A 24,352-nucleotide genomic window follows, 5' to 3' on the forward strand; every position below is an offset into this window, starting at 1 on the left:
TGGAGCACCCCTTCAGCACCTCCCTCTCCCGGACTTAGTCACCAGGAATGACGCCATCCAACAGGCCCCGTTAGGCCACTACTTCTGGGGGTTGGGCGACTTAGCTGCAGCCAGCACAATGATGGGACAGATGTCTGAAGTGCTGAATATGGACATAAATATCTGCACAACTGCGTTTCAAACCTTTCCAACAATCACCACAGGTTAAAACATACAAGAACCGGTGCCCATCTCTGCCAGCCCACCTCGGCCAGGCCACCTGGCCCTGGCAGCGCTCAGTGCCTTGGCCTCCAACCAGCACTGCCTGTCGCTCTAACCCTGCCGGAGGATTCCTGGTCCAGGGGTCCTCCCACCCCTCAACACACTCTCAAAAGGAAACGGCGTAAGTGTCTTTAAGTGAAGGTTACAAGAATCCCTTTTAGACACTCTGGGGGGTGGAGCTAGGGTGCTGGGTGTGGGGTATTGGGGTGTTGGCTATTTCCACCAGAGCGGAACTTTTCAAACGTCCTGGGAGCTGGGATATCACCAGGAGGGCTTGCTACCGCCTAACTTCCTAGGCTCCATCTCCAGTTTCTATCGGTCTAGGTGAGGCCGAGGATTTCCAGTTTCTATTAAGTTCCAGGGTGATGTCCACGAAGCAGTCGGCCACTCTTTGACCACCGCAAGCCCTGGGATATTTAGATGCTCGAAGAGTTTGTCTGTCCAATCCTCCCCTCTCTGCCCCACCCCACGCCCCCACTCCACCCCCAGCAAAACCCCAAGCCCCAGGGCAGGGACTGAATCTGAGCGGCTGATCTTTCCTCTCAGCTCCCGTGCCCCGAACAGGCTGCGGCTTGGGGAGGGGGCTGTCAGCGGGCGTGGGAGAGCGCCGAGGAGAGAGGGGTTACTGGCCGGAGATCCGATGGGACCGCCCGGGTGGCCGGGGACGCCCCCTTCCCCGGCGGGCGCCGCCCACAGCCTGCGCAGTGCACCCGGATGGGGGGATCCGGGGAGGGCACCCCCGGCTCGCGGCTCCCGGCTCCGGCGGGCCCCGGCCCCGCTCCCCGGCCACCGCAGCGGGAGGGTGTGCCCGCGGCCCGGGCGGCCGCCTCCCTCCCGCCGGCCTCCGGCGGCCCGGTGGCCGCGGGCGCGTCGGGCGCCCTGCGCGGGCCCGGGGGGCGGAGCGGGGCGGGGCCACCGCGGCCCCCTCCCCCGGCCCCGGGCTCCGGCGCTGCGCGGCGGCGGCGGCGGCGGAGGCGGCGCGGGGACCGAGGTGAGCGGCGGCGGTGGGTCCCGGGGGCCCCGCCGCGGGAGGGGGCCGGGGCGGCGCGCGCCCCTCGGAGGGTTCGGGGGGACCGGGCGGCGCCGCCGGGGTGGCGTGTGCGCGCGCGCGCGTGTCGCGTCGGGTGCGGGGACATGGGGTGGGGTGGGGTGGGGGTCGGGCTGTCCCCTTGGGGGGGGTCCAGCCTCTCCCACCCCGGTCTCCCGGGACCACGGAGCTCATCTCTCGCAGTCTGTCTCTGGAGGCGCCCCCCTCCACCTCGCCCCACGCCGCCGGCTTCTGTCTCTGAGTTTCTGTCTGTCTCTGTGGGTGGGTCTCTGCATGTCCGTCCAGCAGCTTGTCCAGCTGCCTCTTTCCTGACCTCCCTCCCCACTCCCCACCCCCGTCACTGTCCCCCCCCCCCCGCAGCTCTCCCCTCTTCCCACCGCCCCCCCCAATAGAGCAAACAAAGATGGTCGAGGGAGGGAGACACCTCGTTTCTGAGCCCTGTCCTGGCTCAGCGCAGGGCCCCACCCCTCTGGCCTCCGGCCGGGGCCTGCCGCCACCTTCCTGCGGGGAGCTGGCCTGCAGAGCTGTGGGGGTGGGCTGGGGGCAGCAGGCACGTCTGAGGATAGAGGGGCCCCCCGCCTCCAGCAGGAGCATGTAGAACCTTGTACCCTCCACCTGGGGAACCCCCTCCCATCCCTTGAGAGGTGGCACTTGAGGCGGACCTGCCCCGTCAGAATCAGATCTGACCCTGGACCCTTTGCCCTCGGGCAAAATCAGATCATGCCCTGGACCCGGTTGGCATGAGCAGCGCCTGACTGCTTTCTAAGATTTTTTTTTTTTTCCAATGGAGCCAAGGTAGGGGACAGCTTGCTGGGGCGGGGGAGAGTCCCTGGTCCCCGGGTCCTAGGGTGTGGTCCATCCCTGCTCGGCCAGGCCACTTCCTGAGAGCGACCTCCATTTCCCCCTCCGTGGCTCGGGGTGGCGGTCAGAGCTGCAGGCAGCTGCCATGAGGACCCCGTGGAACGGCCATCGTGTCCAGGTGATTAGGTATGCTCGTGGCAAGACCGGGGCTGCACCCCGGGATCCCAGAGGCCAGTCCCTGGACTGCATCTGGAGGGGGAGGGGAGCTCCCTGTGACCTCTCAGACCTGCTGCAAGGCCCAACCCGACTCTTCCTGGAGCTCTGGGAGGAGAGGCTGGCACCTCTAGACCGTCCTCTGTATGGACAGCGCTTAGTATAATGCTGACTCCTGGCCTCCTGTCCTGACCTCTGATGGGGCACCAGGCATCTGCATTTTACAGCTTCACCCCTCTTCTGACGCACCTTCAGCTGTGAGCGCTGCTGGGTGGTGGCACTGGGTGATCAGACAAGGTCACATGGCTCCCTCTGCCTGGCATGCGGTGGGGCGGACCCAAGAGGAACCCATCCTAGGGGCATGGCCTTGCTGTGTCCCTGGGCAAGCCACTTGCCCTCTTTGAGCCCAAGTCTGATCAATCAGAGGAAGTTCGGGCCTCCTCAGCAACTTTACAGCCAAATGGGCAGGGGTTCTGAGGCACTGCTTAAACGGAGGTGAGGCAGGTGCTATAAATTTACCCAAGCAGGCCTGGATCAGCATCCCAGGGCCCCCACTGACTGGCTGTGTGGCCCTGGGCAAGTCACTCGGCTTCTCTGGGCCTCAGGTTCCCTATCTGAAAACTGGGAACCACAGCATTACCAACTCCTAGGGGGTGGTCGGGATCCAAAGAGGCACCACGCCCTGGCACAGCACAAGTCCTCCTCGGATGTGGGTAGGGTGGAGGGTTGGGCACCCGTCGTGCGCGTGGCTGGGACTCCTTGTGTCTCAACTGTTCTCCCTTTCTGGTGATGGGAACAGTCACATGGACGTAATTTCTCATCAGCAGGGAAAGTGATCTGTGCAGAAACGTTTGTTAGCTAATGGGGTTTTGGTTTCTAATGGGCAGCTGAAAGGGCCTGAGGATGGCCACACGGAATTGCCCAGACGGCATCGGGCGGCACTTGATGGCATCCAGCTGGGTGCCTGTGCCAGCTCTCTTGCTCAAGGCAGGCACTAGGAGACAGCACGTTTATCTCCCGGGCGACCTGTGGCAGAGTCAGGAGAGCAGAAACCCAGAACGGGCCGGGGTGGGAGAGGATGGAGAAAGCCCTGGGCCCTAGCCTGGTGCCCCCAGTGGTGGGCATTCGTGGACGTGAACAAAATCAACTTCGGGACATCTGTGAGGGGAGTGGAGCTCTCAAGATGCCCACAGAGAGACAGGAAGTCAGTCATTCTTTCATTATTCGTTCCCCAGAGCCTTCTTCAGGCCTGTTGGATAGCGAGGGTCCCCAGGGAGGCAGAGAGACCCACCCAGAAAGGGGGAGGCCACAGACGCAAGCTGGTTGGGGATCTGTTGGGTCAGACAGGCTGCCAGCAGTCCTCCGGGTGAAAATTGGGGTCAGGACATCCTACGGTAGGACTCACCCCAAGGCCCAGGTTGGCCCTGAGGGGTGCGGATATGGAGCAGAGCCAGGGTTGGAATCAGGAGGCGTGAATTAGGACTGTGGGCTGTGATAACGCCCTGGGTTAGTGGGACAAGGAGGTGACTTCCTGGTGACAGCATAACCTTTCTTTTTTCTTTTAACCACATCCCTCCTTTATGTCTCAAACTTCAGTGGGGGGAGCACCTTGGGGGGCGGGGGCTTTGAAGTCGGTGTGAGCAGAGTTCTAGTGACTCAGGAATCCTAATGCCTCAGGGGAGCAGCCTGGGTGGCACTGCCCATAAGACTTGGCTCTGACCCCAGACCCAGGGTCCTGGTGGCTGGGCGGAGGAGCCAGCAGAGGCCGGCAGAGGGCTGCAAAGGCTGGAGCCCCGAGCGCCAGGTCCACCGGGCACAGCTTACAGCTGTGTGGCTGCGGGAAAGTAGCCTAACCTCTCTGAGCTTCAGCACTCTCATTTGCGTAGCGTGGATTGGAACACTCAGCTTAGGTGAAGACCTGGGTTCTGGAGACAGGCTGCTTGGGTTCAAAGCTCAGCCTCTCCTCTCGCCAGCCGTGTAACATCAGTGAGTCACCAGACGTCTCTGTGTGCCGCAGTTTCTTCATCTGTGAAGTGGAGCTGATGGCAGCACCTGCCACACAGGGTGCTCGTGAGGACGACGTGGCCTCAGGGAAGGGCCCCAGAAGGACAGTGCTCCCTGTCCCAGTGTGGCTGAATGCACAGTGGCACGGTCCCGCAGTGACAGTGGCTTGTAGTCAGCCCGGCCCAGCCTGGACCTCCTGTCAGTATCAGCGTAAGTGCGGGTGTTGGAACCCACTTCTGTGGTCACGACGATGTGCAGGGCCCTCAGTACCCGGAGTGGGGAAGCCCTCGAGTGATGCCAGCCCCCATCTCTACCCTCTGGGAAGAGCAGAGGGGACCGAGGACACGTTTGCTACTGCGTTACCGCTGACCAAACCCAGAGGCAAGTGGGGAGGGGCTGGGGCCAAGTCCCTTCTGAAAAGGTTATCAAGAGAATCTATGTGGTTTGTTGCAGCGACAGATATTGCCCTCTGGAATTCACCTCCAGAAGGAAGGAGGGGTTGGCCATTCCCTGAGCACTTAACTGTGTGCCAGGCTCTGTGCAAAGTCTTCCCTAGGCACCATCCCAGCCACCATCCCAGCCAACCCAGAAGGCAATCGTGGCCATGCCCAGTTAACAGATGGGCAGACTAAGGCTCAGAGAGGCCAAGAGCTGCCCGGAGACCCTGGCAACAAGAGGCAGGGCTGGGGCTCAAAGCCCTGGGTCTCTGGCTTGAGGTATGCTTGCCGCTTTCCACCATGCTACATGCCCTAAGGTGAGGGAATGTCACCAAGATGCCTCACCGTCAGGAGCTGCTGCCATGGGCTCGCTGACCCCAGCGGGGGTCCTGCTGATTTCTAGAAGGTTCTTGAAGTTTTGCTTTCTGTGCCTTTGGCTAGACTGGTTCAAGGCCTTCTTTGTGTTGCCATACAGTCTCTCCAACAGAATCAATCTGCCTAGAGCCACTTACACCCATTTGAGCCTGCAGCGGCTTTATTCTCTGTGCCTCAGTTTTCAAACCTGTGGAATGGGAATTTTTATATCTATACTACTTAGCTTCCCCTGATGGATAGGTAGTGCTGGGAAATAATAACAGTCGTAGTCCTTGACAGGTATCTGGAAAGCACCTTCTGTATTTGCCCTCATTTAACCCTCTGGGGCTTCATGAGTCATTGTATCAGATGAGGAGGGCAAACCAGAGAGGTCAGGATCTTATCCAAGGTCACACAGGCGGTAAGGCTTTAGGTCTGATTAAGATGGACTGAAAACCAGCCACTGAGGCCACTTCTTGGTGGAGAGACATGAAGCCCCTTGCTTGGTTTTTCCCTGTGATGGGGAGCTCACTACCTCGGGAGGTCCTATCGATTGTCAGTCTAGGACTTGAGTAGATGGTGGTGATGGTCCCTGCTTCAGGAGACTCCACACGGGAGAAGAACCCGAGCTTGACTTTGGCCAAGCTGGGGTTGCTGGCAGGCCCAACCATGGAGAGGTGTTTCCAGGTTCTTCTTTCCTCACGATGGTGTCCGTCTCGTCCCTCCCACAGACCCGATATGAGTCTGAGTGAGGAGCAAACTCTCAGCACAGGGCGGACACAAGGTGCCCAATAAAGCCTTGCAGTGGACCAGCTGTATTTCTAAGGAAAATTTAAATTAGAAAACCCACATAGCTGTGTTGTACCAAGTCTGGAAAATAGGCCCCAGTTTTACCCGTAAACTCTGTGCCCTGAGCATCATCATTTTGCACATCATTTCCAGTCTGGTTTAAATAAACGCGTCTTGATGTAGAACTATTTTCCCATGATGTCATCACACCACACGTAGCCCCGATCCTGTTCTTTTTCACTAACTGTAATCCTACGAGAGTTTCCCCCCCATTCCTTCAGAAGTCCACCAGTTCTAAAGAGTGGCAATTTACTGGCTGCATGATATCCTGTGGATATTCGTCATCCGACTTGGACCCTCCCCCTTTTGGTGGCGACTCCACATGGACAGTAATGGGAAAAGCAGATTGTGACCCTGAGGTCACACCCCCAGAGGTCCAGCAGGACAGCAGGTCGGTCCTGCCAAGCTGTGTGACCTTGGGCAGAGTCCTGCCCCTCTCTGAGTCTCAGGTTCCTGCTCTGCTATGAAATAGGGGTAGGAACCTCATGGCACAGGGCCCCTGGGAGAAGTAAATGAAGGGCTGTGATGTCAGTTACCTGGCAGTAGCAGTGTCTTGAAATATGGTAGCTGTTAATCCTGTTGCTGTTATTATTAATATTATTTAGGTCCTATCTCCCCAGTTAAATTGTGAAGCCCTGCATGTAGGAGCCGAGCTCCGTACTTTCCTGCCTCCCACTCCTAGACATACTCCTTCGTATCTATTGATTTCATTCCTGACATTCAGACCCCTTCAAAAAGAATGAGTCTCCATGTGGGTGAAGAGCTGGGAGATGTTTCACTTACATAATCTCACCTGGTCCCCTATGAGTGGCGATCCTCGGCTCCATTTTAGAAATGGCTCAGAGAAGGTGATGGCCCTGCCCAAGGCCACACTGTGGGAAGAAGAGAGCCAGGAATGCTTCCTGGAGGAGGCGGCAGTGGCACTTGGCCGGCAGCATGGGCCGTCTGACCAGGCCGAGGTGTAGAGTGCTGGTGTTCTGGGGGTGCTGCAGAGGACCCTCAGAGCTCTCTAGGGCAGGGCAGAGCCCAGCACCCAGCACAGTGGGGGGCAGAGTGTGAGTAAGGCTCGGGGGGGCGGGGGGTGCATCTGCTGAGTTGAGCTGACCTGACATGACACCAGGGCAGGAATGAGCTAGCCGTCTGGGCTCCTGACCCCACCTGTACTCCCCACCCAGCCACATCCTTCTGTCCGGGCAGGAATGGGTGCTCTGCGGGACCGGAGGCTGCAGGCACCTTCCTGGGGCCTGTTCTATGAGTGATAAAATATTTATCAGAGATGCTGGCGGCCGGGCTTCCCTGCACAGGGTACCGCTGGGGGCGGCTCACCCTGGGCCTGCCGCCTCATCGGGTTCTGCTGAATCATGGGGGAGCCCGGTGAGCCGCCTGCCCACGCCCTCCTCAGCCCCTCTGCCCTTTGGCCACATGCAGGCCTCATAATATGTAAGCCATTTGACTTCCCACAGGGCCCCGGGCATCCAGCAAGGTTAGGGCTGAGAGTTTCAGAGCTCATTCGGTGGCCAGGGTCACGGGCAGAGGCGGCCAGCCAGACGGGGTCCCCCTGCACCCATCCCTACAGGACCCCAGCTCCTCAGTGTTCACCGCACCTGGCGAGGTAGGTCCCTGGCACCTCCGTTTAGTGGCGGAGACCTTGAGTCACAGAGCAGGGATGCAACGGGGCAGGTCTCGCGCAGAGGGTGGCCGAGCGCAGATTTGGCCCTTGGCTGTTCTGTCTCTCCCCTGAGGTGCCGGACTCCGGTCCAGCCCCGCATCAGGACCTGGGTGTTCTGCCCACCCCTAGGTGATACCGAGCTGTGACTTCAGGTTTATGCTTTTCATTTGCAGAGTAACAGCACCAACAAAAAACAGTAGCAGATGGCTCCTTCTTGCTGTGGGTAGAAGGACAGGGCTTTCGGATTCTTTTGTTCGCTCATTCATAAAATACATTCTGGGTGTGGTGGCCAGGCCTGGGGACCAGTGGGGGACACTGAGGCTGTGGTGGGAGCCATTTCCTTCCAGTCTCGGAGGAGCCAGAGAGAGAGAGAGAGTTGGATTCTGGGCCTGGGCCCATGTACTGCTTGCTTACGTGCTGTGTGACCTCTGGTGGGTTGCTCTGCCTCTCTGAGCCTCCGTCTCCCATTTGTGAAGGGGGAGGGGGGACACCCTGCTTTCTCAAGTGAGGATCGCACCTGTGTCCTTGTGCTCCATCACATCTTTGCGTCGGCCTGATGGCATCCATTGGCCTTTGGGACGGGTCTGGTTTCCAGAGATCCCGGCAGGCCTTACGGCTGGTTCTCCCAGGAAATAACCCATAGCCAGTGCCCCGGGCCCTTGCAGATCTGATGGTTAAAGGTGGAAGATTTCTTCCAAGCCTGGTTCTGAAGAATACTGGCCCCTGGAGCCACACTCGCTGCCCGCAGCTGTGGGAGGGAGCCCTGTGGGTGGCTGGGGTCAGTCGTCCGGGGTCACTGCCTGGAGGTCATCTCATATTCTTACTGGCTGTCCACCTTTCCCTCCTCGAGACATCCTCCTGCCCTTCTTCTGTCTGGAATTCTTTTCCTCCCTTCTTCACTGGGGGCTTTTCTTGGCTCTTTAAGCTCCTGCTAGAACATGCCCTCCTCCTCCAGGAAGCCCTTCTGACTGCCCTGAGTCCACTCCAGGCAGAGTGGGTAGACATCTCTCCTCTGCCCCCGTGCCCTGGAATCTTTGCTCCTGTCTTTGATCTAGCACTAGACCTGTTCCCCAGTCTCCTTCCCGCCGGCCTGGGGCTCCAAGGGCAGAATTCTGCTTGATTCATCTCTGGGTCCCAGGGCTCAGCTTATGGCTGGCATACCCCAGGAGTGTCTGAAGAACAAGGGAGCAAGTGACCGACATCACAGCTGGACTGGGGTTTTAGGAATGTGTCGTGAGAGACAGCAGCAAACCCGTAACGTGTGTTCCACGTGTGAACTCGCTGTGTTTCTGTAGGGACCCCCATTTTCCTGGTCTTCACAGATGATGGATGTTCCACTAGACAGCAGGTAATAAGGACTTTGGGACTGAGACCTGTGGGGCGGGGTGTGCAGAGCCCTGGGGGTCAAGAGGGCTGGGCCCCTCCTGTTGGAGCTGCATGACCCCTCCGTCAGACCTCAGGTCCGTTCTGCAAGCCCAGCTTTTATTCATGGAAGGAGCAGGCAGGCTTGTGTTTATGGGGTGATCCCAGTGGTAGCCAACACTTACAGCCCAGCAGGAAAAAAAAAAAAGAGTGGAAGGAAACGCACCAAGATGAGGGCAATAACTTTCTCTGGTGGTTTGTTTCCTCTCCCAACTATCTCATGTTTTTTCTAGTTTTCTCAGGTTCTTTCAGTGACTTTACATGTATGTTGAAAGCTTTGTGATGAACCCTGCGGGGCGACAGAGCCCCTGCTGCTGGGACACTCTGTCTGATGGAGAATTAGTCCTTCATCATCAGACTGACCTGACGCATTCTGATGGGGGAGGCTGCCGGGACTCAGACTCAGGGTGTGATGGAGCTGTCACAAAGGGAAACCCAGAGGAAGCTCCTGGCCATGCCTGGAGTGGACGCAGGGCAGTCAGAAGGGCTTCCTGGAGGAGGAAAGCATCTTCCAGCAGGAGCTTAAAGAGCCTTGTGAAGCTGGAACCTTACCGGGGGTGGTAGAGCACGGGAGGTGGAGCTAGGGAGGCAGGTGCACGGGGGCTGGGAGTGCTGTTTGGCTGGAGACCTGGACGAGGATGAGGTGAGGATGGTGAGAGATGCGGCGAGGGGCTGGACCAGATCCTGAGTGATGGGGCAGGGGAGGGTGTGTGCCCCTGTTAGGGTCACAGTTGGCTGCATCCCCTGGGGGTCCACCCGCCAGTCCCCCCGCCCCCGCTGAGGGGAGGCACGGTGCGCTAAGGAGCCCGTGTGACCCTTACCTCTCCAGGGACCCTAGAGGGCTGGCCCAGCTGTGGCCCCACTTTACAGAATGGGGAAACTGAGGCCAAGCACAGTAAGTGACCAAGCTTCAGATCCAGGTATGTTTGTCCCCAGAGCCCGGCTGACCTCTCTCCTGCAGCCCTTGCTCGTCGCTGGGCTTCCGGTTTGCCATTTGTAGGGTGGGGATTAGAACGTGATGTCTTGGAGCAAGTGAGCGCCCTTCATAGAACGAACTGTTAAGTCCGGCCCTTGACATTCACTGGGCCCACAGTTTCTGTTGTCTGTGGTTGGAGCATCGCCCAGGGTGGCAAGTTAGGGGCACAGATGTAAACAGGGGAGGCACCTTGGGGACAGGGCTCTCAGGAGAACCCACAGAAATGGGAAATGAGTTTGATGTCCCAAGACCGACCGCAATGATCTTCAAGCAGCCAAAAGGACGTCAACTCGGACCACCCCAGATGTGGACCCGGGGGGCGGAAACAAGGCAGGTGGGTCAGAGAGGGAGCCAACTCTGAATACTTTGGGTCTAGCCAGCTGAGGCAGGTGGGAACACAGGGGCCCACTGAGTCACAGTGGGGGCAGGGCCCGTGCAGGTAAGATGCCCTCTGCTCTGCCGGAAGGTGCAGAGAAAAACAGCCAATAAGGAGAAAAGGCCTCCGTATTGATGGTCAAGGTCACCAGCCATCACCTTGGTCTGTCAGCTGCAGACTTTGGTGCCGGGCAGGGTGGGTGTGGGGGGTGTCGCTGAGCTCAGATGAGTTTCCTCCCTGCATGTTTGCTGATACTGGAGGCTCTGGCAGGTGTGGGCAAGAGGGGAGAAGGGGCGAGAGAGAGGCCCGCCCAGGCCCCAGACAGGGCCCACCTTTTTCCTTCCATTGCTTCCGCCAGGAGAGGGTGAGGGTCCCCTGCTCCCTGTGGGTTTCAGTGGAGTGAACAAGGCAGCCAGAGGAGCCAGTGTAGGCTGCTCCCCATCCAGGGGCCTGGCCGTGTGCCCAGTGTGGGCCTCGGTCCCCGCTGGAAGAGTGAAGACAACTTCCCTCCCTCCCCCACAGCCTCGCTTCCTCCCAGAGCAGTTACGAGGCCAAGTGGACACTGAGGCCGCCACAGGGTACGAGATTTGGCCAAGGTCAGCTTCCGATCGCGCACTTAGCTCAGGGACTGGTATGTGTGTCTTAGATTCTCAAGAAGTACTTATTGGGTGGAAAGGAGGAAAGTACACACGGCCTTTGACAAGTTGTGTGGCCCTCGCAGCCTCCGTGTCCTCAGTGAAGAGAGCTGCCAAGCCTCCCTCAACCTGGGAATGTTGTGCAGACTTGCCTGCTATGTGGAGAGTGCTGAACTGCTGGCCAGATTGGAACTACAGGAACCAGCTAGGGAAGGAGACAGGGGCGTGTCCTTAATTAGTGAGGGATCGCGCTCTCCGAGCCTCTGGGGAATGTGCCACTGCAGCAGGTGACCTGGACAGTACTGCCTTTCAAACACACTTGTGTGTGGTGGGGCGGGGCTTGTGGAGAAGACGTTGGTGGGGGAGGTCACTCTGAGCAGGGTTTTGCAGGATGTGTAGGAGTTGGCCAACCAGATCAGGCTTCGGTAAAGTTATCTTAGACAGTGAAGGGCAAGCATGTGGACATGAACTGGACCTGGCCTCTGAGGACGGCACCTTCCACCAGGAGGCTGACTTCTGCTTTCATTTGCTCAGGAGGCTGCAGGGAGCCTCTTGGCTCCCTTCCTCTGCCCTCGGACAACCCATGAGCCTCCCTGGGAGGGGCTAGGCGCTTGTGACTGGCTGCTTCCCTGTTGTCTCATCCCTGAGGCAGAGCCCAGGAGAACCCCCTGCCCCCAAGTCTGGGGAAATCCCGAGGGCCCAGCCAGTGCAGGAGGCGCCAGGCGGCGTGCAGTGGAGGCGGCAGTCTCTCTCCCAGGCAGACTTCTCACCTCGGTCCCCACCCCCTCTGCCACCCACACAAGGAACCACAGAGAAAGAGCCCTGGCCTCCATGACTCAAAAACAGAAACTGCCAAGACCTGAGCGAGGAGCCGCTCGCCGGTCAGGGCGGGGGCTGGGCAGGGCTGCCCTCCCATGCCCAGTGCCCCGCAGGAGGCTGCCAGGGGGCGTAGATTTCAGGGCACCGTGTCCCTGCGCCTGCTCCGGCCCGGCCCCCTCGGGCTGTGCCCCTCTTCCTAGGCCCGGTCACTTGGGTGACCTGTGGACCCATGGGGAAGCCCTTTCCTGATCCCAGTGCAGCTGGCACGTCATCCAGCCGAGGCCTGGGACCCCTGACGCTGCAGTTTTGATACACTCACACTAAGACAGCCAGTCACAAGAGTCATTACTTACAGATCCCAGAAATGGGGTGGGAGCATAATGGGGGGGCAGCCCCCGTCCCTGGTCACAGGTGAGCAGGGCAGAAGGCGGCAGAGGGCACCCCTGTGGCTCGGGAGGCGGGGGGACACTGACTTTTCTCAGGCTCAACTCCTAAGTGTCCCCCACCATCCGCCGGGAAAAGCAGAGTAGGAACTTGGGGCGGGAATCCCAAGCTCAGGTCCTTATCGGATGGTCCAGATCTGGGGCATGAGCAGGGTGATCCCTCTACAGAATACCTGGGCCACAACTCAAGACTCACCCTGGGGTGCTTCCTGAAACCTTCCCCTCCCAACCCCCTCATACACCCCAAGGCAGCACCGTGGTGCCCACAGTCCTCCCAGCCCCTGGACCTCTGGTTCCCGCCTCCCCAGGCTGCATCTCCAGCCTCTGCTCTGTATGTTGCGTCCCCTCCCCTGCGATGCCCCTCTGCCTCGGCCTGGAGAGAGACCTTGCCCATGTGAGCACCACCCACGTCCCCCGAGACCCCCACCTCAGAAGGTCACCTCCTGCCTTTGCCCTGTCTGTGGGGCCATGCACTGTTGCCTCCAGAGCCCAGAGTCCCTCTGAGCACAGGGCCCTTCCCCTGCCGATGGCTCAGCCGGCGTTCTCATCGACGCCGTGGTCAGCCCAACTCCTACCACCCAGTCTGCACCCCCGCCTGGCCCTGCTGGGTGAGGTCATGCCTCCAGGCCTGTTTAAAATGTCACTGCCTCTGGTGGTTCGTCAGAGCTCCCCAAGGCCGTCAGGGTCCTCAGGGGTCCCAGAACCTTCCACCCGTTTCCTCCTCTGTTACTGGCCTCCTGTGACTCTCCAGGGAAGGGGGAACGTGGCAGCCTCTGGGGACAGGCTCTGGCCCGCATTGGTGCTCATGATTATTAGTGACTTGACAGAGGGGTGGGGGCCCCCCCAGAGTGACAGTGTGAGGTGTGTGGCCTCTAGGTCAGAGCTGGGCTCAGTCTCAGCACTTCCACTTGCCTGCCATGCATCTGGGCAGGTCCGTTCTCCTGGGGCCTCAATTTCCTCCTCGGAAAAATGAGGGTAGGAATTCTGACCTGGGTGGGCTGCCCCAGGAGGGAGGGGGTAGGACCCAGTAGGACCTCAGTATTCGAGCCTTTTCTCCACACGTCACGATGTCCCTGCTCTGTGAATGACCTTGCATGCCCCACCCCCTGCTGGAGGCCTCAGTCTTTATGTCTATAAAATGGACAGATGGGCTACATAAACTCTGGGGACCTTTGGGCCTGGCTTCTTGGGAGGGCATGCAGAGGGCATGGAAGGCCCCGTTGGAGCCAGGTCAGCCAGCATCCTTTGTCTGGAAGCCCCTTCTCTTCCTCCTGTGTTTACAGTGTTGACGGGCTTTTCTTGCAGGCAAGCAGGGCCAGGTGGGTTTTGTTCAGTGCCCTTTCTGAGCTGCTTGTGTCAGTTGCCAAACTTAAACCAAGTTCGTCGACCGGAAACGTATAGGAACTTCAGATGCGGGAGGGGAATGTAAAGAAGGGAGGAAGGCTCAGGGACTCCAGGGGCCTGGGACAAGTCTCCCTTCCCTCCGGACACCTCTGGGAGTGCAGTTCTCCGAGTCCCTTGCTCCCCTCCACCCTGTCCACCCCTACCCCATGTCCCTCCCCAGGAAGCAGAGTCTGATGGCAGCTGCCACCCTGCTGCGCGGGCCACGGGGAAGATGCCCTGTCTGATGCCCCACTGCCCTGATCTCACCCCTCGTGTGTCACAGGGGCCATCAGCACCCCTCCTGCCGCTTCCCCTGTCTGTGAAGCAGGAGCAGCAGAACCTGCATGAGAGGGTATTGGGACAGCAGGACTGTACATGTACCTCCTTCAGGCCTGTGCCTGGCCATTAGAGAATGCTTGTAATGTAATACCTGTGGTCGTGCTATGGGTATCATCATTATCAAGATGTCCCTGGATTAAAAAACAAAACAAAAAGCATACCAAGAGATCACGTGTGAAATATGGACTGATTTTTTTTTTTTTTTTTTGGCCATGCCCAATGGCTTGCAGGATCTTAGTTTCCTGACCAGGGATTGAATCTGGGCCTCCTTCAATGAAAGCACTGAGTCCTAACCACTGGACCACCAAGGAAGTCCCTATATGAGCAGGGACTGTGAGTTTTTTACTGTGAGCTTCCTGGCAACCAAAGCAAAGAGGGAAAGAGGATCACTCACTAGTTTTATAATGCTATTAAGATGAAAACAGAGCCCTTCCTTGCAATGAAACCGAAGGGACAATCCTCCTAGAAACCCTTGCAAAGGGCTCCCTGTGTGATGTTGTGAGCAGCGTCTCAGTGCTCCTATTGTCTGGCTGTATCCAAGGACCAAGTGTCTGGATCTGGAACTCAGTCTCTCCTAACTGCAGGGGAGATGGGGAGGGACCCCCCCAGCTGGTCTGCAAGGGGGACTCAGTGAGGTCCATAACCTTGAGATGACTGAAGTTTCATGCGTTATCTTCAAAATCCATGAGGCTTTCACCTCAAGTCTGTAACTGAGCCATGCGGTGGTGCTGTTCAGTTGCTCAGTCGTGTCTGATTTTCTGCCACTCCATGGACTACAGCACACCAGGCTTCCCTGTCCTTTTCTCAGGATGTCCCTGGTGGCCCAGTGGTTAAGACTCTTGCACTTCCACTGCAGGGGGTGCGGGTTCAATCCCTGGTCAGGGAACTAAGTTCCCACATGCCACACAGCCTGGCCAAAAAAGAAAAACAATAGTTGCTTTTCCCCCTCCATTCCAAAACTTTGGGTAACAGAGATGCTCTGTACGATGGGCCATGCTCACTCCTTGGCTTTGCCTTAAGAGGGGATCTCCGCCCTTTCAGAGAAGCCCATGAATACCACAGCTCTCTCCCCACACCCTTCCAGTAAAAGGCACACTCACTTTTAGGAGTGATGCAGTTTCAGGGCTTCACAGATCCTGGAAAGCTCCAGGACCCTGTCTTGACCAGCTTGGGGTGATGGAGGGGAATGCATCTTCTGGACCAAGATCATGAATATTATTTCTCGCAGCTGGGCTTTTGTTAGGCATGGAGCAGCAGAAAGCTCAAATTTACCGTGAAGTTGTCTCTTCTGTACAGACTCAGATGTTTTCGGCGTGACCCAGACAGAAGTGGGCCGTGGTATCTGATACCCTTCTAGACACTCCAGGCCCTCGAGTTGGTGGGCGCCCTTACAGTGACTGCGGAACGCAGGGCAGGACAGGGAGGTCAACGCTGAGGTGGGGTAGGCGTCTCCATTCCATTTTACACCTGGGGAGGTGCCCAGTAAGTGGGCTGCTGTTGTAACAGTTCAGTTGCTGAGTTGTATCTAACTCTTTGCCACCCCATGGACTCCAGCATGCCAGGCTCCTTTGTCCTCCACTGTCTCCTGGAGTTTGCTCGAATTCATGTCCATTGAGTCGGTGACGCCATCTAACCGTCTCATCCTCTGCTGCCCCCTTCTCCTTGGGCCTTCAGTCTTTCCCAGCATCGGGGTCTTTTCCAGCGAGTCGGCTCTTTGCCTCAGGTAGCAGAGTTTTGGAGCTTCGGCAAGTCCCAGATTTTATGACTTTGATGACTCCTCTTTCTTTTGTCTTTGATTATGTTAAGTTCATGTTGCGGTCTCTTTGCAGTAGTTTCTTGGCTGAAGTTCTAGGAATTTCACCCCGACATTTGTCATGTTTGCTTGCCTTGCCTTATGGTGGCCAGTTTCCCTGTGTGTTGTATAATTTGGATCATGAGTTTACTTCCATCCAGGCTTTATGCGTGGAAACCCTGGGAGCCTGGCTTGTGCACCTGCCCCTCCAGAGCAGCTTTGTGCTTGCTCTGCCTGGAAGCCTAGGGCTAGCACAGCCTGGAGCCACTTCTCTGTTAATCAGTTTAGGCTCTCTCCACCCGCCTAACCCACCCCTGTCTGAAGGCAGACCCTTGACTACAGATTTTCGGGAGACGTGCAGGCTTTTTCCTACCTCAAGTTCAGGTAGTCAGAGACCAGTTTTCTTGTCCTCTCTGTCACCAGGCAGATCTTTCTCCCAGCTGCCCGTTTATTGGGGTGCCGCCCCTTGAGACCTCAGGCTTTCTGTGAAGGACTCAGTTGCACCTTCCATCGTCCTTCTTGCTGGTGTCATGTCTCCCAGCTGCTGGTTTTCACCTGTCTCAGAGTGTGAAAGTGTTAGTCACTCAGTCATGTCTGACTCTGCGACCCCATGGGCCTCCAGAGGCTCCTCTGTCCATGTGGATTCTCTAGGCAAGAATACTGGAGTGGGTTGCCATGCCCTTCTCCAGGGGATCTTCCCAACCAGGTATCCAATCCGGGTCTCCTGCATTGCAGGCCAATTCTTTACCATCTGAGCCACCAGGGAAGCCCCCCTCTCCCTACCCCACAAGGCAGCCACACCTTCATTTAACATCTGGGTTTTTAGTTGACAGCCTTTTCCTGTGATTTAACTAATTTATGCTAATTAGAGTACAACTCTCAGAGTATAATAGTTAAGAATGAAGACTCTGGAGCTGGACTCCCTGGGCTTGAATCCCAGCTCCAGCAGCATGAAATGTACAGCGTTTCTTCAGCTGTGAAATGGGGATAGTCAAGAGTTGGAGCTGCATCAATCACTAGAGGGTGTTGACAGAAAACAGTAGAACACTTGTTGTTTTGCAAGCAAAAATAGGTGTATTCGGGAATAGCAAAGAATTGCAATTCAGGATGTGCAACCTATGGCAAACCACAGGCAAGTCCACGGTACCATTCTTTTATAAGAGAGAAGGGGAGTTTGGAGGGGCTGTTATAAACAAAAGAGTCCATTGGAGGAAACGGGGAGTTCCAAGTGTAGTGGCTTTTCATTGGCTGAATTGTCCCAGTATCTCATTGGCTGGGCTGTTGCCAGGCAAGGAGAAATTCTTCCTTCCTCCAGCTGGGTAGTAGAGTAGTAACCTTCTTCCTGTTGGAGATGCAAAGGTTTGTCTCTTACTGTTGGGTCTGCGATTGACCAGGAGTGCTAGGGTGTGAGAAGGCAATGGCAAGCCACTCCAGTACTCTTGCCTAGAAAATCCCATGGATGGAGGAGCCTGGTGGGCTGCAGTCCGTGGGGTCGCTATGGGTCGGACACGACTGAGCGACTTGACTTTCACTTTTCACTTTCACACATTGGAGAAGGAAATGGCAACCCACTCCAGTGTTCTTGCCTGGAGAATCCCAGGGACGGTGGAGCCTGGTGGGCTTCCGTCTATGGGGTCACACAGAGTCGGACACGACTGAAGTGACTTAGCAGCAGCAGCTAGGGTGTGAGGGCTCCCCCTTCTGGCCTCCTGGCTCCATGTTAAATAAGGTTTCTGTTAATACACTTGAGATCACTCCATATTGAATTGTTGTATATTGCAAGCATTATCCTGGCCTTCAGTAAAATTAATATTGTTGTTGTTCAGTCGCTAAGTCGTGTCTGACCCTTTGCGATCCCAGGGACTGAGGCACGCCGTGCTTCCCCGTCCTTCAGTATCTGCCGCTGTTCGCTCAAACTCATGTCCATTGAGTCAGTGATGCTATCTAGCTATTATTTTAATTATATAATAATTATTAGACTAATTATGTAAATTAACATTAGATATAAGCATACTGATAAGGAATATCTTAATGATAATACTAATATTGTTATCATTCTGGCCTGTGGTGATTATCCTCACTTTTTTACAAGCTCAGTTCTGCATTTAGATGTGTGTAATTTTTTATGCAACATTTCTCGGGGATATGCAGGGAGGAGTTTTCAGGTTGCACAGTTCTCTGAATTGAATGCACAATAGTAGCTGTAGTCTCCATGTATCCCTGCTTCTTCTCAGGCACTTTCAGAGCCTGTGTATGCCTGTCTCTAGTTCTCCTACTACGTTGCAGGCCATCTTTGGAGTCTGATGGAATCTGGCTCAGCCACATATCTGCCGGCTCTGACTCAAATCCCCCAGCCCTTCCCTGGCCGACACCCTCAGGGCCAGATGTAACGGCGGAATTCCTGTCATTTTTGAATGATGGCGCAGTCTGTCGCTGCCCCGTGGAAGGCATCAGGGCGGCATCCTGGGGAGTGTTTTTGCACAAGATCTCCACCACATCAGGTAGACAGAGACTCTAAATAGCCTCACTTCTGGTCAGATCAGGTTTGTGGTTAAATGAGCCCTGACAAACATCTGAGTTTTCAAAGTTCTTTGCATTTCTGAATCTCAGATGGAGTCTTGCAGTGTTGGGGGAAGTGACTGGACCTGACTCCTGCTCCAGCAAGTCTTCGCAGGTGGCTCAGTGGTCAAGAATCTACCCACCAAGCAGGAGTCATAGGCTCAATCCCTGGGTCGGGAAGATCCCCTGGAGGAGGAAATGGCAACCCACTCCAGTGTTCTTGCCTGGGAAATCCCATGGACAGAGGAGCCTGGCGGGCTGCAGTCCATGGGGGCCACAGAGACTTGGGTATGAGCAGACTGTAGCGTGGACAAGGACAAGTGGGGGTTTGTAGCCAAGGGGCAGGCCATGTCTGGGTGGCAGAGTGGCTCGATCGGCCAGTGGCGGGGTGGAGTCCTGTAGACTGAGAGGCCAGGAGGCCAGCTCAGGGGAAGGGGAGGTAGTGAAGCCTGGAGCCCCTCAGGCCTTCGGGGCCCAGAGGTGGGCAGGTTCCAGGGGCAGGGACCGGACCTGTGCTTGCTGATCCAGCAGGGGCTGGGGGAACAGCAGGGGCCGGGGGTCAGTGGGAGAGGGGCGCTACCTGCCCAGGCTTTGCGTGGGGAGGGTCCCAGCCTCTCCCAGGAGTGGGCCAGGGTTCAGTCCACAGCCCACCATGGAGGAAGCCAGAACTGGGATGGGGACCCCAGCATCCATCCTGGCCTGTGACCGGCCAGGTGACATCAGGACCTGGGGCCTCCAGGTCCACTGTGGTGGGGGAATCAGACTGCCCTGCTGGCAGGGAGTCAGGTCCCCAGCTGGGGACCATAGGCCAGGCTGGCCAGGGCCAGGCCTCAGTAAGGGGTCCCTGTTGCTGGAGGGCGGAGGGCTCCCCTTCACACCTCCCAGCGAATCTCAGCAGCAGCTTCTCCTGCATTAAATGAATCACCTGGTGGACGGAGCCACGTCCTTGCAGAAGCAGGAGGATGGTGGGTGGGGGATGCCCTCTCCTCTGGGAGCAAGGCCTTAGATTCGGCAGAGTCCAGCTGACCCACCGTCTTCGCCTCCTCACTGAGCTCTATGGGCTTTATTTACGAAGTCAAGGACGCAGGCTCTCCCCCCACCACTGACCTTCACCGCCCCTGGAACTAGTCATTCCTGGAAGAAGTAAGTGAAGAGACCCTTCGAGAGCCCCCAGACCCCCCCCCCATCCTGGTCCACGATCACAGGCTCCTCTCCTGGGCTTCCCATCATCAGTCTGAGCTCTGGTTGCCTGCGCAGTCCTTGCTCTTTCCAAGGATTCTTCTAAGAAAAGGCTGCTGGCCAGGAAAGTGCCTGGGGAGGAGAGGAAACTGGACATCAAGCCCAGTCCACCCAGCTCTGCCCGGCGTGGCCCTGGTCCACCTGGCTGCACAGTGGGGATGCAGCTCGGAGCTGCATTTATCCAGGTCAGGAAAGGCAGATGGCCCCCCGCTCTGTTGGCGTTCAGGGGCCACGATGCCTTGGCCAGAAGTTCCCTGTCTCCTCCTGTCTCCTAGAGTCTGTGTGCTCCTGTTAGAGAAGCTGGGAGTAGGGGACGAACGCATCTCTGCTTTGCTGGGCGTTGGGGTCCCACCTTGCCACCTTTGGCTGTGAGGTTTCCCGGACGCAGAGGTCAAAGCCAGGGTCTGGGTGGGCCAGGGTGCAGGCTCTGTCTGGAGAAGGCGACGCCCTGGTGTCTCGGGGCTCCCTTCACCAATTGCCACAGACTGAAATTGACTTTCTTATAGTTCCAGAGGCTCATTTAACCCTCACACTCACCCTGGAAGGGACATTCTGCTGGGAAGCCCGAGACTTGGGGGCGTAGGGGCTTGCAGGGGAGGCAGCTGAGCGGGGAGCAGACCCAGTTTGGAGGACCCAGAAGCCTGGAATCTCTCCTGCTTTGCTCCCCTAGCTGTACCACAGGGACCAACCTATAGACCAGAGTCAGGGTTCCACAAAAAACCCAAAGCTCCGATACTTGGGCCCCCTGATGCAAAGAGCCCACTCACTGGAAAAGGCCCTGATGCTGGGAAAGAGGGAGGGCCAAAGGAGAAGGGGGCGGCAGAGGATGAGATGGTTGGATGGCATCACCGACTCAACAGACAGGAGTCTGAGCAAACTCCGGGAGATACTGAAGGCCAGGGAAGCCTGGCGTGCTGCCGTCCTTGGGGTTGCAAAGAGTTCGACACGACTGAGCAACTGAACAACAAGGGTTGCACAACACACACCCGGGAGAGACCTTGAGAACCAGTTGTTGAAGATGGGAAACTGAGGCTTGGCAGAGTCTCTAGTGGATGCTGTTTTGGGATCTAAGAACAGGGATGTCCCCTGGTCAGAACGCCCACCCCCACCCCACCCCAGGCCTGGGATCCAGAGCAGAAGGAGGAGGGAAGGGTTCTGAGAGCAGAGGACAAAGGCCACTAGTCTGGGGAAGGGGGCTCCAGGTGGGTCCTGGTGGCAGCAGGTGGGGGCGGGAGCTCCGCTGTTAGAGAGAAGGCTTGAGGGGACCATGAACATGTCAGGAGATGTCAGGTGGCGGAGCTCAGATGGGATGGTGAGCTCCCCCCGACAGCAGAGACCCTAGCTTTTTTGTCCCCTGCTGTGTTCCCAACACCTAGTGCAGTGCCAGGCATGCTGTAGGTGCTCAATAAATGTCTCCACTGTCTATTAACGCGCTGGGGAGGTAGGCTTTGTCCCCCCAGCAGTACAGCATCCCTGCCCCCACGCTTCTTAGCTGACAGGTTAAGCAGGCAGCTCACCCCCACTCACCTTCACTGTCCCCATCTCTGAAACGGGTAATAATAGTTGGTACTGACTCTGAAACCACCAGAAGGGACACTTTTCCCTGGAGCATCTTGGACAGAAAGGAAACCAGCCAGTCCATCCTAAAGGAAATCAGCCCTGGGTGTTCACTGGAGGGACTGATGCTGAAGCTGAAGCTCCAATACTTCGGCCACCTGACGCGAGAGCTGACTCATTGGAAAAGCCCCTGATGCTGGGAAAGAATGAAGGCGGGAGGAGACGGGGACGACAGAGGATGAGATGGCTGGATGGCATCGCCGACTCTGTGGACATGAGTTTGAGCAAGCTCTGGGACTTGGCGATGGACAGGGAGGCCCGGCGAGCTGCAGTTCATGGAGTCGCAGAGAGTCGGACAGGCCTGAGCGACTGACAACAACAGTGACGCCAGAGAGAAAAACCCCGCACGTCTGAAGACTGAAGGCAGAAGAAGCGGGCAGCACAGGGTGAGACGGCTGGACGGCATCGCCGACTCAGTGAGCAGGAACCTGAGCAAACTCCAGGAGACAGTGAGGGACAGGGAGCCCGGCGTGCTGCAGTCCGTGGGGTCGCAGAGAGTGGGACGTGACTTGGTGACTGAACAACAGCCACCTTGCGGGCAGGACCCACCAGGACCCGCCCACCTCTGGTGGTGGTGCCTCCACCCCCAGGCTGGGCACAGGGGCGCCTCTGAAAGTCCCCCCACTCATGAACTATATAGTACATGCCGCTTCTGATGGCCTGGTGCCCATCCAGCCTGAGGACCGGTTGTCCAGCCTTGGGACAGACGCTGAGAACCATCGCATTGCAAAGCCTTCTAATTGCAACTGATGCTAGCATCACCGTGGGTGATGGGGGCTCAGCCCTGACTTCAGTCTCTGCAGGGCGACTGTCACAGCCAGCAGTCAGCCACCCTTTGGAGTGCACCCCACGACTGTGTGAATGGTCTCGTCCCACCTCCCCTCATCATGGGAGGGCTTGCCCATCTCAGAGAAAGGAGACACGGGCCAGGCACTCCCCTCAGGGCTCTCAGTGCCTGGGTGAGGCCCCTCCCGGGTGTCCAGGCCCCCAGGGTGCACAGCCGCTAGCTGGAGGGATTCCCCAGCGAACAGGAGGGATGTTCCCAGCCTGCTGTGGGGATCACCAGCCTCCGCCACCAGGGGGCGGAAGTGCCCCTCCGAGCGGGCAGGGTGCAGCCGGCTGAAGTCAGCGCCAGCAAGAGGGCGACGGAGCTGGTGGCTGCCTCTTCCCCGCTCCTATCCTCACCCTGGTGGCTGAAAAGGCTGGAGGCCTGGGTTCCAGGGCCGCACGGACTTCCTGACGTCCTGTTCCCAGGCGTCAGGCTGTCCATCTGTGAAGTGGGCACATGACTGAGCCATGCTCAGGGGTTTGCAGAGTCCCTGAGATACTTCCAAGCAATCCCAGGCCTCACCCCACAAAGATCCTGGCTGGAGTTCCCAGCCCCGGAGGACTTTCTGACACCAAGTCCCAGTCTTACCTTGACCATGAAGACAAAACCTCCGGATCAGCCCCTCAGCACAGTCACACCTCAAGGATCAAAGACACCTGGGTCACCGTCTCCTGCCACCGCTGCAGGGAGCACGTGGCCCCTGAAGGGCTTTGTTGCTGTTCAGTCACTAAGTCGTGTCCAACTCTTTGCCACTCCCTGGAGGGCAGCACGCCAAGCTCCCCTGTCCTTAACATCTCACGGAGTCGGCCCAAACTCATGTCCACTGAGTTGGTGATGCCATCCAGCCATCTCATCCTCTGTCGTCCTCTTCTCCTCCTGCTCTCAATCCTTCCTAGCCTTAGGTTCTTTTTCAGTGATTTGGCACTTCACATCAGGTGGCCAAGGTATTGTAGCTTCAGTATCAGTCCTAATGAATAGTCAGGGTTGATTTCCTTTAGGACTGACTGGTTTGATCTCCTTGCAGGAGAAGGGTTTTATGGGGTCTCATTCCCATGTCCCTCAACCCCATTCATCTTACCGATGGGCAGACCGAGACCCGAAAGGTCACCTGACTTGATGGCAGGTCCAATGGGCCCCAGTTCTGGCACCCCCTGCCTAGGGCTCCCTCCCCCAACAGAAACAAAAGGCCTGTGGGTCCCCCTTAGTGACCAGGGTCCTGTACCAGGTACTGACACCCCGCTGGTAGGAGAGGGGCTGGGATGAAGTTTGGCTCCTGAAGGAGGAGAGGACGTGGTTGATGCCATCAGGCCTGGCACAGCTCTTGCAGCAAGGTTACTCTGGCAGCCGCGGGGGTGCATGAATGGGTACCCCTGTCTCCCATTCCCTTGAACGGAGGGCATTCCCTTCCCTGAGTCCCAGGCACACACGGGCCCAACCCAGCCCCACCCCGCCATACAGTTGCTCAGTCCCCAGCCCCTTACCTGGCGCGGAAGCCTCCATAAGTGAGTGGAGGGCCTGGTGGGCACCGGGAGACCCCGTGCCTGCCTGCGGGGGCAGCATCCCAGTCAGAGCGGTCACGTGGGGCCTCAGGCCCGGGAGGCCCAGTCATCTGACATTTCCCAGGAAGCCAGAAATCAGGACTTCTGTGTCAGTGTCTCCATTGTGAAACCCTGGCTGTGGGCAGTTTTGATTTTTTTCCTCCCCCGACACCGCGAGCTGTGCGGAACATGTTTAGGGGCTGGACTTGGTCTTCGGCTTCCCATTGCCCCCTGCTTTGGGGGCTGGGATGGTTTGTCTCCTCCCGGCCTCTGCCTCAGATTCCCACCCTGGGGGCTGCCTGCTCCCCTGCCTGTCCAGCCCCCACCCACCCCGGGCCCCTCCCTGCCCGTCACCAGCCCAAACACAGAAGACCCCTGGGTCTCCACTACACCCCCAGCACTGGGCCGTTGGTTACAGACGGATCATACAAAGGTCTGCTGCTGGGCTCAGGAGGCCAGTTAAAGCACTTAGCACTGACGGGGCATGGCTTTTAAATCCTTGAGCCAGCCAGCCCCACCTCCGGCATCTCTGGAGGCCACTTCTCCCTGCCCCTCCTCTTCTAGCCCCCTCCTGGCCCGCTCCTTGGATTGCCTTTACCATCCACATCCGGAACAGTCCAGCCTCCCTCTGCACTGAGCTGGCCCCTCGTGCCAGCCAGGCCCTGTCAGTGGCTGAGTTCTTCCCACCTGAGTGTGCCAAGCAAACGAAGCCAGTGCCCTCCCCTGAGAGCCTGCCTTCAGCTTGGGAA

At 57.7% G+C, this 24,352-nt stretch overlaps 1 protein-coding gene across 2 annotated transcripts in view; it reads left to right on the forward strand.

Moving 5' to 3' along the window:
- Positions 1-1,103: 1,103 nt before the first annotated feature.
- The window catches only part of PRR5 (proline rich 5), a 48,859-nt gene continuing 25,610 nt past the window's right edge, over positions 1,104-24,352 (forward strand). Inside the window, exon 1 of one of the 2 annotated variants that reach the window (XM_088837558.1) lies at positions 1,104-1,252. The gene's annotated coding sequence lies outside the window, so the exon portion shown is untranslated. Of the gene's footprint in view, positions 1,253-4,353; positions 4,538-24,352 lie in introns of those variants that run through there. The other variant, XM_088837559.1, reaches the window with a different exon arrangement.

This window comes from Moschus berezovskii, chromosome 6 (genome assembly GCF_049115385.1).
Source record: "Moschus berezovskii isolate FMDL1 chromosome 6, NW_MosBer_1.0, whole genome shotgun sequence".
NCBI lineage: Eukaryota > Metazoa > Chordata > Mammalia > Artiodactyla > Moschidae > Moschus > Moschus berezovskii.